This window comes from Silene latifolia, chromosome 11, assembly GCF_048544455.1.
Source record: "Silene latifolia isolate original U9 population chromosome 11, ASM4854445v1, whole genome shotgun sequence".
NCBI lineage: Eukaryota > Viridiplantae > Streptophyta > Magnoliopsida > Caryophyllales > Caryophyllaceae > Silene > Silene latifolia.
This window is the reverse complement of record NC_133536.1, coordinates 70,978,951-70,993,416: the sequence shown is the minus strand read 5'-3', so window position 1 is coordinate 70,993,416 and position 14,466 is coordinate 70,978,951. Positions and strand designations below refer to the sequence as shown.

General features: G+C 42.1%; 1 non-coding gene across 1 annotated transcript; it reads left to right on the top strand.

Annotated features, from left to right (window-relative positions):
* The first annotated feature begins 368 nt into the window (after window positions 1-368).
* On the top strand, window positions 369-475 carry LOC141616216 (small nucleolar RNA R71). The gene has a single exon (XR_012530574.1). It is a non-coding gene; the product is annotated as a small nucleolar RNA R71 (small nucleolar RNA).
* The last annotated feature ends 13,991 nt before the right edge of the window (window positions 476-14,466 follow it).

Here is a 14,466-nt window from a genome sequence, read left to right as displayed (position 1 = left end):
CAAAGGGGGCAGAACAATTCGCTGAGACATGCCCCTCAGCTCCACATCTTCTACAGACGAAAGGACCGTCTCAAAACAAATAAGTAACATGGTACATCCCTCCTTTAGAAGCTCCTCCCAACTCATATTTGTCAAACCTTACAGTGAGAGCTTCTAGTGCAGCAACAGAGGAAGATTCAGCAGTCCTCCTCTGGTTTCCTCTCGAATTCCCATATTCAGCCTTATGAGTGGCCAAATCATCGATGATCTTCCACCCCTTAGTCTCTCCCATGTTTTCAGCAAATCGGCCATTGGCTGCAGCATCCAAAATAGCCCTCTGATCGTCATACAACCCATTGTAGAACTGGTTGCAAAGACTCCATTTTTCGAACCCATGGTGCGGTATGGTTCGCACCAGTTTCTTGAAACGGGCCCATGCTTCATGGAAATTCTCATCAGGCCCTTGTTTAGAGCTCGTGATCTGAGCTCTAATGGCATTCGTCTTCGAGGCAGAGAAGTACTTTTTGTAAAATGCCAGGGCTAAGGAATTCCAGTCGGTGATCCCATGAGCGGCTCGGTCCAGATCTCTATACCACTCCCTTGCAGCATCACGAAGGGAGAAAATGAACATGGTCTCCTTGATCTGGTCTTGGGTCACACCGGCCGGCGGGGGTATAGAGCAGCAATAATCAATAAAAATCTCCATGTGCTTGGCTGCATCATCATTTGCAGCTCCCCCGAACTGGTTTCTCTCAACTAGGTTAATATAGGAAGGCTTTGGCTCGAATTTTCTCGCCTCCCCAGGTAGTTCGAATCCTTTGTAGAGATTCGCAGCTGTCGGCTCTGAGTGACTAGCATTGGTTGCTTCTTCAGCCATGACTGGGATTTCTGGAGAAGTAACTGTCTCAGCTGAAGAAATTGAAGCAGGAGATGTAGGTGGATCTTCCTCGAACAGAGCGTTCTCGTAGTAGCTTGACAGAGTACTCAGCTCTTCCTCTGTCGGTAATACCCTTTGTGATCGCCTCAGCTCGCGCAAGGATTTCTCGATCTCAGGATTCAATGGTACTAGTTCACCACCCTGTGAACTGCGCATAAGAAGAAACTACAAAAGGAATATAAGAAAAGTTTATGGAACGGAAGTCCCTTAAACTTAAAGAAAGACTAAATAAAAACAACTAAAAATTAGAACAATTTACTCCCCGGCAACGGCGCCAAAATTTGATACCCGTCGTGAGGTGTCAAAAATAAATTTATAATCTCCAACTACAACTATAGCTAGCGGCAGTCGGGTCGAACCACAGAGAGGCATACGTAATTTCTAGTTGTTTAAATTCGGTCTAAGGTAACAAAAGGTGGGGGTTTGATTGGGTTTGGTCTATAACTAATAACAATAAAAGAAAAGTAGACTAATGAAATAAATAAAATCAAGTATAAAAAGAGGTACTAGGATGGTCGGTTCGTTATAGTTTCGGCGGCAGCATACTAAACAGGTCTAAATCAAACACATGAGGCGGGAAATAAAGAGGTCCTCTCGGTCCACTCTTAACAAATAGCATCTTTCAATCTCGCTATAGGTCCCTAATATCACTAATACTAACTCTCGTCCTGAAAAGTGACTAATAATCTAAACTTTACCTATCTTTCGATCTCAGCACAGTTTAGTCATTTTAATTGGTGATCTAACAACTGTCCCTATCTCTCGATCTAATGGGTCAGTCATAAATTAAGCATCTAACTGGTCGCATGCATTCAATTCGTTAAATACAACATTAAAATCAATTAAAACAAAAGGTAACCTCACGTGGTCAGTCGATCGACCAGGTATGGCAGTCGATCGACTGACACGCGATTTCAGTCCAAATTAATACTACGCCGACTACGCTATAATTCCCCTACATCCTAGCACAATTGATTTAGCTACTCATGGTTATGGCAAAAATAACAATAATATTGACGATAAAGATTACTGAATTCATGCTAAAAATAGTAGAACAGACAATTAACATAAACGATAATTGGCTTGGATTCTAACTAACAATTCTATATCTAACAACGCAATAAAGATGAACTGAAAGTAAAACAGGAGGAATACCGAAATTGAAGAAGAATAGTAACGGAATGATTAGAAGTATGAATGAAAATCCGATGCAACCAATATTCCAAACCCTAACTATGGTATTCTAAAACTGAATGTGAAACTTAGATAAAAACTGGATGTAAAACATGATGTAAAACTAGATGAATAACTTGGTATTCGAGGTCACGTTATATAGCAACTAACGTAACTTTATTTCCTAAACCTAACATAACTTTGGGCTTCAAGATTCACGGTCTTTTAATTCTCGTCTGGAATAGCAGTTGGGTCGATCGACTAAGCAAGGCAGTCGATCGACTGCTCTTCAGTATACAGTAGCTTCTGGAACCCGCATGTTGGTCGATCGACCGAAGGTAGTGGTCGATCGACTGCTTGAGCTGCTACTTGACTTCTATAATCTCGTGGATTTGTCTTTTGGGCCTTGGATTGCGCACCAAGCTCGTTCCTTAAGTGGATACTTCACGTCAATTGCAATGCAGGATAGTCGGGGACGGATTTAGCTCAATTTCCGCTGGATTCTTCACATTTCTGCAATAATGTACAAAAATACGGAAGTAGACGGAAATAGGGAGAAATGTAGCATAAACTACATGAATGAAGTCTGAAATGCGTGTAAAATGAGGTGCAAAACATCATATAAAAGACACGCATCATCTATCTATCTCAATTTATGCTAGTGTCACAATTTGTTTGGGTTTGTAGTTGTGTCCTAGACTAATGCAAGCAATAAAGTAAAACAAACAATGAACTAAAAAATGTAAACAAATGACTAAAAGCACTAGGATGTCATGGGGTCATAGGGGATTCATGGTGTTGATCACACAAACATGTTTACAAAGTTGCTAGCAATTAATGTTGTAAAGGAACCGAGTTGGTTTATGTCTTACGGTTCTTAGGAAGAGTTGGGTCCCGGAGCCAAATCGATTGGATTGTACAACATCTACAAGTCGACTTACTTTCCCCCTAATCAGTTCTGTGCATGGTCTAACAAGACTCAAGTTGGTTTATATCTTACAAGTCAAGTTGAATAGATAAGAGATGGTTATAAATGCAAGGATTCATAGGCTTAGCATTTAAACAAACATAACATGTGCATAGGTTGACATCACAACAAGCAAGCAAATAGATTATGGAAACATATTAGATTAAGCATTAATCATCCCCCATGTTGGTTTCCTCTAATTACCCACTAATCCTAGTTAAGAGACTACTCACTCATTATCATGGAGAACATGTCATTAATGGCGTCAACCATTACAACAAGTGTAAACATTATAAGAGATTGAGGAAATAAACAATAAAGAGTAAAGAGTAAAGGAATTATACCAAACTTGAGATGATCCAAATAATAAAGCAAAGAATAAAAGAAGAGAACTTGATTGATTGATGAAGGGTTGTCAATCCTCCAATAATAACACAATAGTCTTCAATTAACCAAAAGTAACACACTTGAACAACAATTAAGGAGAGATTAATGTGAAATTTGTGGAAAGATCATTAAGGACAAATATAATCTAATCTACTCCTAATTTATTCTAAGAGGATTTTCTAATGTGGAAGCCCCCTTTGATTATCATCAAAAGGGGGTATTTATAGTAGTGCCTCGTTAGGTTAACTAAGACTAAACTAGTAATTAACAATTCTAAGTTCTAAGCAGAGAATCGCAAGTATTTCGGAGAGATGGGCATCTTTGCTGAAAACGCCATGGTCCGCTCGTCAAAGAGGTAAGACGCTCGGATTGTTGCATGGAGGGACGAGCGGCAGAGGAGTCGGGATGCTCTGATTTCGGGCTCCTTGGACGAGCGTCTCAGCTCTTGGACGCTCGGATTCCTCTTTAGAATGCTTCCCTTCACATCCTTCTTATCCTTGCAAAGTTGGTGTTTAGTTCTTGCCCTTCCTTCAATACTCGTTCAACCAAGATCGTCAATGTCCTTCCAAATAGGCTCAAGAGACGGGAATTTTCCGCCTAATTGTCTCCTTTCCTATAAATCAAACACAAAGCAATAGGAAAGCAAAATAGGAAGCATTTGACGAGTAAAATAGCTAAGAGACGCTATAATAATATGCAAAATAGGTTCAAGTAGGGGACTAAATGTGCGCAAATATGAGTCACATCAGGTCCCCGAGAACTCGATTCTAAGACAACTCCAAAAGGCCAAGGCCAAAATATCCACTTGGCAACTGTTCGCCACATCCTTCGAGCACCTACAAGCTTTGCTTCAAGCGTTGGGGAAGTTGACAGTGCCTTCCAGCTCCTCTCCTGAAGAAGTGGTAGCTCATATGACCAGGGATGTCCCTGACCTAAACAACTCGATCATCTTCTCCGAAGGATGATTGATCGGCATTGAACATCATTCCCCTCACAACGGCTCATAAACTGGGGATCAAGGAAGCTGACTTAATCCCAACCAATCAAGGAGTACGCGCCTACAACGACACTCATCGTAAGGTCGCATGACTCACCCTGGCCATTGTAATAGGACCCCTGAAGAGACAAGTCATTTTCCAAGTGGTCGATATCGATGCATCGTTCAACATGCTTCTAGGACGCCCATGGATCCATGAAGCCAAAGCCGTCACCTCAACCCTTCATCAGAAAATCAGGGTCCCCTTCGATGGATAATCACAATTCCTGTATCCCCAATTAAAGCTGTTATGAAAAAAGGAATCGCCTCTCAAGTCATTGAAGAGGACGCCAACGAAATGTGGGGATTCGAAGATGTGAATGTCCTAACCGATAAATCATCACATTTTCATTGTGATCCGTTATCGAACCTCACAGTCAACCACATGTTGATGCGCCAGGGTTATTTCTCGGGCCTGCCTCTCAACCCGCTAAAAAGCACATTGCCTCCCGTGAAATAGACCAAGATCCCCAACATCCCCTTCGGGCTAGGCTACGAGCCGCCAAATGAAGACATCCAGGAAATGGGTCTCCTAGTACCGAAGCGCAAAAAGCAAGGAGTTATCCTCCGCCCCTATCACTTGACCCTCAATGGCTACTTCATCCCCGAGGGAGAATCTGAGCTTTACAACGGCTTCCCTGAGCCAATCTATGACCCCGTAGCAAAGGACAATCACCCGGGTGTAGAAGTCTTTCAAGACTGCTACTTCTTCCCCGACAACACCAAAGCTGCATCGACCCCTTGCCTATACAGGCAACCTGTGATCCTCCTTTTCGGAGAATACAACGTCAAGCACCTCAATTATGAGGACATCATCAACGTTTCCCTTAAAGACAACCAGATTGATCCCGCTGCCTTGATCTCTGATGCTAACCCAGAGAAAGCTATCCAAGGCTGAAAGAAGACTGTCAAGTGGACCGATCGTCAAGGCCACGTTCTCAAAATCACAACTGGAGAAGGCCTCATGTTCAAAGAGGGAAGTGAAGACGAGACTGGGTCTGAGTCTGAGTCTGATGACAAGTCTGAGCTAGAGTCTGTCTTAGGTTCTAACGCCCCCGACGCCCCGGTCAAAGTCCCTTTCACACTATTTTATCACAAACTTGTGGTTGTCTTAGAGGCCGAGTCAACTAAAGTCACTCTCACTCCCGCGGAAGGTAGCAACCTGGAGCTTGTTCCAGGGGCCACCTCCTCTATTGTGTCGGCTCTGACTTCCCATGAGATATATGTCCTATCCGAGCTTTTCACTCAGGTCGACTTAATGAACGCTAAGTTTGCTTACGACTCGTCCCAATTTAACTGCAATGCAATTCTGAATGAATATGAGGAATTTGACTTGAGTGACTACCACCTAGCCAAATAACTCGACAAACGAGAAAATAGGACACCCATCATTGAGGATACCGAACCCATCAACATAGGCACCGACAATACACCTCAAGAGCTTAGGATATGGATCACCCTTGACCCCTTAGAAAGAAAACAGTTCATCGACCTCTTGCATGAATACAAGGATGTATTCGCATGGTCCTACAAAGACATGATTGGGATCGATAGAGAGATTGAAGAGGACAGGATACCCATTAAACCCGGAGCTAAACCCGTGAAGCAAAAATTGCGCCGTATGCGCCATGAGTGGGCCCTGAAAATCAAGGAAGAGGTAGACAAGCAATTCAAAGCCGGATTCATCAACATTTCCGAATACTCTGGCTGGGTGGCTAACATAGTCCCCATACCCAAGAAAGACGGGAGAATTCGGGTTTGCGTTGACTTCAGAGACCTAAACAAAGAAAGTCCAAAAGACGACCTCCCTCTACCACATGTCGACATCCTGGTAGACAACACCGCCAAGCATGCCCTATTATCATTCATGGACGGGTATGCTGGGTACAACCAAATCAAGATGGCTGAGGGAGACATGCACAAAACCGCATTCACCATATAGTGGGGTACATATTGCTACACTGTTATGCCCTTCGGTCTAATCAACGCCGGAGCAACCTATCAAAGAACCGCCACCACTGTCCTACACGACATGATGCACAAGGAACTGGAGGTATATGTCGATGACATGATCGTCAAATCAAAAGAGTGAGACGACCACATCTCCGCCCTTCAAAAATTCTTCGCTCGCCTTCGGAAACACAACACGAGACTAAATCCTCAGAAGTGTGCATTCGGGGTTACCTCCGAAAAACTCCGGGGACACGTCGTCAGTAAAAGGGGCATCGAAAACGATCCCACCAAAATCAAAGCTCTCCAGCAAATGCCTCAGCCTAAGAACGAGAAGGAGATTTGGGGATTTCTCAGTCAAGTGCAATACATCAGCCACTTCATAGCCAAGCTCAATATGATTTGTGAACGAATCTTCAAGAAGCTTCGCGCCTCCGATCACACTGATTAGGACGACGATTGTCAAAAGACCTTTGACAGGATAAAGGAAATCCTATCCTATCCAAGCCTCCTGTCCTCATGACACCTCAACAAGGAATTCCCTTATCCATATAACTGACTGTCTCCGACACAACCATGTGAGCAATGCTAGCACAAACAGTCGACGGCGAAGATGAGCCATCTACTACATCCGCAAAATGTTCATCGGATACGAAACAAGATACACCCAACTGGAAAAGAGATGCCTTGCCCTGGTTTGGTCAACAAAGAAACTGCGACATTATATGCTCAGCTACACGGTTCACATCTACTCTAAGATGGACCCCGTTAAATACATCTTCGAAAAGCCCATGCTAAACGGAAGGTTGTCCATGTTGACACTCATGCTATCCGAATTTGACCTCAAATTCGTACCCCCTAAGGTTATCAAGGGAAGGGTAGTCACCGACTTCCTAGCAGGAAAATCCCGTCAACGAGGATCCAACGACCGACACATTGTCACTCCCTGACGAAGACATCCTTTGTGCCGACACTGACGCATGGACCTATACTTCGACGGTGCATCAAACCTAAGAGGCTTCGGGGTAGGAATCATCCTAATATCATCAGAAGGGAACATGTTCCAATCTCAATCAAGCTAGACCTCGCTATCACCAACAATGCCGCCGAATACGAAGCATGCCTCATCGGCCTACAAGCGGCCATAACACTTGGCATCAAAAAGGTTGAGGGTCCACGGTGATTCCTCACTCATCATCAATCAAGTGTCCGGGTAAAGGAAAATCTAAAGCAACAGCTGTTAGGTTGAAGTACCTATTATTAGACTCCTCTAATAATGAACTAATTAACTTCTTAATTATTTGTTCTTTAGATCTAGTGCATGCATAACAAAATAAAAGATTTATGAGTAAAACAATGTTCCTTACATTGTTGGTTTGTTCGAAATATAGGGCACAAGTAAGGTCACTTTCCTTCACTTGTTCTTGAGCTTAATATGATGGATGATCCTCCTAAGACTCCAAGTATAGAAGCCACTCCTTAGATTGCACCCAAGACTTACCCTTAAACTAGTATACTAATTAACTAGATTATTATACTAGTACCCTTAAAATTAATTCTAATATTATCACTACTACTACACTAGTAATCTTTACTTGATATTAGAATAGATGAACAAAAGCTTGTGTATCTAAAAACTTGTTTTAGAAAGATGTGGGAGGGAAGGAGTATGTTTGCATGTGTGAGATGTGAATGAATTGAACAAGTAAAATGAGAACAAAATGTTCTCATATAGAGACCATGCAACCGGTGGGTAAAGGCCAAAATTTGCATCTTTGCCTTTTGCTTTTTGTCTTCACAAAGCATTAGGTAAGAAGGCTAGTATGTAGGGTATGATTACATACTATTTTAACACATAAAATAATTAACCACACACACCACCATGACTCCCTCCATTTCGGTCCATGTACCATAAAATGGACTACCATTTTATTTTGTCAATTTGTCATTTGTTACACAATATGTCACATGTAGTATTTTACATGTTATTAATTAATTTAATGCATATTTATCACATAAATATCATTTTATAAATTAATTAAATTACATACAACAAATTGACTAATGATACCTCATCATATAAATAAAATGGGTCATATAATTATAATTCACAACATCTTGTAATTATAATTAACCATACATTCTTATCTATATTGTTTCTCAAACAATAGGCAATTTTAGTAATAAAGCATATCAATATTCTCGCTCACAAATAAATTATTCAATTTTAAGGAATTGATTACCTTGTATCGTCATACAATTAATCAATTTATCCATTAAGGGAATTGTCCTTTAGGTGTGACCTTAAGGGATCAACTGACCACCACCGTCATACGACAGTAATGTCAAACTCTAGTCAGCCAATCATTACTGATTAATGATGATCAGTTAATTATATAATAAATCATCTCTCACGTATTCTTAGTATGAGATTTAATTATGATATTAAATCATGTGATCGCACTATTGTTGAGGACACATTTTCCAACAACAGCTTGGCACCCTACCAAGTAAAAATCAATCAAGAGGCCGAATTCTTCGACCAAATCGACTACTTCTACTTGCCACGGGAGGAAAATCAATTTTCTCATGCCCCAGCAAAACTTGTCGTGCTCGTCAACATACCTGACGACATGACATCCATGCCCCTATGTGTCGAGAGAAGGAGCGAGCTAGCTCACATCTGCGCTATCAAAAACGACGAGGAGAACCAGGTCGAACCTTGGTACCTTGCTATCCTCAACTACAAAACCAAAAAAACGAATTCCCTCTTAACTCTGATACAAGAGGACAAAGACCCATCTGTTTACTTGCAACACTATTCGTGATAAACCAAGAATAACTATACAAAAGAACGCCCCAGGGGATCCTTCTCCTTTGCATTGATCACCATAAAGCCAAGAAAGTCATGAGAGAGGTCCACGACGGAGAATGCGGCTCTCACATGAGCGCAATGATGTTAGCCCGAAAAATCATGCGGTTAGGCTACTACTGGCCCACCATGGAAGCCGATTGCATAAACTACGACAAACATTGCAAAAATTGCCAAATCTTCGCCAACGGGCATCGACATCATCAGAAAAGTTAACCCGATAGGCATCAAAGGACATTGCTTTGTCCTTGTCGCAATCGACTACTTCACCAAATGGGTGGAAGCACAATCTTATGCAGGCTTGACCGCCAAACAAGTGGCCAAGTTCATCGAAGACAACATCATCTGCAGATATGGGGTACCACATGAAATCATCAGCGACCAAGGTTCCCACTTCCGGGACGAAACACAAGCCTTGCTGGACAAATACAAAATCAAACGACACCGATCATCCCCAAACCAATGGAGCGGTAGAGGCATCAAACAAAACACTTGTAACCATCATAAAAAAGATGCAAGACAATTACCGCGATTGGCCGAGCAAACTCACATTCGCAATTTGGGGATACCGAACCTCCATTCGAACACCAACAGGAGCAACGCGCTTTTACCTAGCATACGGTATGGAGGCAGTGCAACCATTAGATTTTGAGGTTCCATCCCTACGCATCATACTAGAAAGTCAAATCCCTAAGACGGAATGTACCTGTCGAAGTTTCGAGCAACTCACACTCCTAGACGAATGGCGATTCAACGCCTTGCATAACGTCCAGTTATACCAACGACGTATACAACAGGCATTCAACAAAAAAGTCAAACCCATAAACATAAAAGGAAGGCGACTTGGTCCTCAAGTCGGTTAAGCACCATTACCCGTTGATCTGAGGGGAAATTCAAACCCAATTGGGTCGGACCATACCTGGTCAAGAAAATCCTTTCGGGGGCGCAGTGAGATTAAGTGACCTAGGTGGGGAGGACTTCACAAACCCAACTAACCTAGACCAACTCAAGAAATATTACCCTTGAAACTTAGCACCAAACAACCTTTTTCTAGTTTTGCAACTAGTGACCGCCATCCCAACAAACAGACCTTTCCCTAATTTCACAACTAGTGACCGCTATCTCCCTTTCAAGTCAATTCCTCAAAAGTTGTGATTTAAAATTGCATGTTTAATCGAGTTTAAGGTACGGCACCTTGCCATGTTTCAATCAACCATTGATCTGTCAAATGTAACATCGATTTGCACTCAAACAAACATCTGAACTACGAGCATGGTTTGATTTCACCTCGTTAAGTGGATACGTAGGCAATCCTTTCTTACAACAAGAAGGACACAACCACAATACTCAAACAAAAATTAACAAGACACCTGAACTTCGAGCATGGTTTGATTTCACCTCTTTAGATGGATACGTAGGCAATCCTTTTTTACACAAGAAGGATACAACCATCCCCAGAAAAAAAAACAGTAACCCATACAAACTTTGAAAAAAGGGGGACATTCCCTTTTCCACACAAAAACGAAAAATAACAAAGAAGAGCCTTTCTTCCTTCCCGCAAAAGTCCCCCTCACATGTGCAATGTTTAGGATAATTTAAACCGAATTGCCTTTACAAGAAGGATGGAAGAAAAAACGATTGTTCACAACATTTTCTTAGCACGAGCAGTCCTCTTATTTAATTAATAAAGAGATGGATTACAATCTTGACAACAAATAAAGCTAAGCATGTCCATGACTTGCCAAGATAGAGTGTCGACTAAGACATCTTACATAATAATACAAGCACAAGAAAAAAACACAATACATAGCTAATACAACATAATAAAAAAACATACAAATGCTAATACAACATTATAATAAAACGGGTAATGGAGGTCTTCACTCTTCCATTCTACCCTCGCCTTTGCCTTCAGGGTAATCTTCCCCTTGTTCTTCTTGCTAGTCCGCCTAGCATGGGCTTCCTCTTCAGAAGGGATCCACAATGGCGACGGCATCCGGTCTCTTGTAAGCCCCATGCTCGGCCCAAGCGGAGCCTACACCCATCTCACCATCTCTTTGGAACCCAAGCTCCTCCTCTTAGGTGGCCTCTCCACATCTAGGCTAACATCATTGGCAAAGTCGTCAAAGAAGGCACGATTGGCCTTGACAACCTCGCTATACTTCAAATCGATGACTTAATCATTGCGAAACTTTGCCCTTTATTCCGAGGTTTGAGCTCTTGACCATTTGACATAAGCGGGAGTTACCAATGTCGTTGAAGCGGGGTTTGGCACTTCCCAAATTGGATGAGTGGCCCACCATCTCATAAAAACCTTCACAAGCTCGGAGTTTCGAAATACGCTCTCTTGAACGAGAGTATCTTTGGAAGGTACCTTTTGTTGACGACCCATTTGCCTCATAACCCCTTTCGGATAAATGAAGGAAGCACCCTTCAAGCCCACAACCATCAAGGAGCAAGAACAAGCGGCCGGAGTGGGAAACCCCGTAAAGGATCTGATGTGCTACCACGTCACCACCCAACGGATATGAGGACCACCCTCCTCCACCAATCTCGAGGGTCAAATAGGCCTCGGCGGATCCAAAGCTATCCGCATAAAACTTCTTTCTCATAGTCAGGTGACGAAAGGAGTAAGAAGAAGCATCAACCGGAGGCTCAACGTACCTTGCCATCTCTATGAGTCATACTTGGAGGATCCTTGGAGATTGAAACGAAGGAACTTCTCCATAAGAACCCTTCTTGTCCAAAGCTTGGACGATGTCGCCAAGCACTAGCCACGATGGATCCTACCCGTGCTCCATCTGCTCAACAACATGCAAAAGGGTCATGCTACGATACCATCGTGACCCCTCTTTAATCAAAGCATCGACAAGGAGGTAAGCATGCACTAGGTAAAAGGCAAGAGCCCTTCTCCTATCCACCTCTGAGATATTGACACCCAAACGGTTTGAGAAGATGTTGATAAGAGCCAACATGTCAACGCCATGAAGAGCAAGAAGGAAGTTCACTTGGCTTGTCGACAAGCCCAACATAGAACGAAAGTTCTCCTTATAACACAAACGAGTCGGAGGAAGCATCAGAGTACAACCCGGCCATCCTCCAATAACACCCACTTCTTCGGCAAGAGGGCAAATTTCACCTTTCGGGAAAACGAAAACATGATGCTTCGAATCCCCAAAATGAGAGCATGCTTCAAGGAACAAGGATTGCACCTTAACTTGACGAAGCACCCATTATTGACCAACTCGCATTATAATGAGTTGATAATTCTCGGGAGGCGATAAATCTCGGCACCAATGATACCCGTCGTTGTGAGTACCAAAGATAATATTTATAATTCCTATTAAGACTAACCTAGGCTAGTGGTAACAGGGTCGAACCACAAGGAGGCAGATGTAAATTCTAGTCGCTTTATATTCAGTCTAAGGTAACAATTGTGGGGGTTGAGTTGAGATGGTCTATAGCTAAGAACAGATAAAGATAATAAACTAAAAGATGGTTTAAACAGATAAAGAAGGGGTACTAGGATGATCGGTTCACTATAGCTTCAAGCGGCAAAAAACTAAGTCGGTCTGAGTCAACACAGGTGAGGCGGGAAACAAAGAGGTCCTCTCGGTCCACTCTTAACAAATAGCATCTTTCGATCTCGCTATAGGTCCCTAATATCACTAATACTAACTTCCGTTCCGAAAAGTGACTAACGGTCTAAACTATACCTATCTTTCGATCTTAGCACAGTTTAGTCGATTCAATTGATGGTCTAACAACTTACCCTATCTTTCGATCTATTGGGTCAGTCATAGAAGGGTATCTAACTGGTCGCATGCATTCGATTCGTTAAATACAACGATTAAAATCAATTAAAACGAAATAAGCTCACAAGGTCAGTCGATCGACCGGGTAAGGTAGTCGATCGACCAACACGCGTGTTCAGGCCGTGTCTAATCTAATGCCGCCTATGCTACAATTCGCCTACATCCTAGCACAAATTATTTAGCTACTCATGCTAAGGGTGAAAACAATAACATTGACGATGAAACTAGCTACTGAATTCATGCTTAAAACGGTAAAGAAAGCAATTAACATAAACAATGAAATTGGTTGCGGGAAACTAGCTAGCAATTCTAAACAATTGATAAAATAAAGATGAACTAAAATTAGGGCAGAAGAATACCGAATTGCAGAGGAAAGATTAGTTATTAAGAACCGAAAATCCAATGCTCAACAATCCCAAACCCTAACTATCTATCAAGAACCGTATGCGGAAACTTAATGAAAATTACTGAATAAAACTTAGGTAAAAACTTGGATGAAAACTGAATGCTAGACTAGGTATTCTCAGTTACGTTATATAGAAAGTGTACGTAACAATTATTCCAAAACCTAAGCTTAACGGGCTTCAAGTTCCTCGGTCTTCTAATTCTCGTCTGAAATAGCAGTTGGGTCGATCGACTAAGGTAGGTGGTCGATCGACTGGTCCTCAGTGTACAGTAGCTTCTGGATCCCGAACATTGGTCGATCGACTGAGGGTGATGGTCGATCGACTATTTGAGCTGCTACTTGACTTCTTAAAACTCGTGGACTTGTCTTTTGGGCCTTGAATTGCGCACCAAGCTCGTTTCTCGGGTGAATACTTCACGTCAAATGCAATGTAGGATACTTGGGGACGGATTTAGCTCGATTTCCGCTGGATTCTTCACATTTCTGCAATAATGTACAAAATACGGAAGCAGACGGAAATAGGGAGAAATGCAGCATAAACTACAAGACTGAGCTCTGAAATGCGTGTAAAATGGGATGTAAAACATCATATAAAAGACACGCATCAAACTTCCCCAAACCAAATCCTTGCTTGTCCCCAAGCAAGAACTAGACTCGATCTAATGACCTAATGGAACGAGTTCAATCTCAGAGCGAATTGCAACATGCAAAGCCTAAACCATTTTAATGCAACAACAACCAATCAATTAGCAAATGAATCATGCAAACGAATTATGAAGTCGTTAAAAAACATGCTGAACCGCCAACTGTAGAGATTTATCAAATTGGACTCTCACGGGTCGCTCAAATCACTCAAAAAGTACAGGTGAATATATGTAAGATAGAAAGAATTAATTTTGTAGTGACTCTCACCTAACTACGACCTATAAGAACATGCTAGCAAT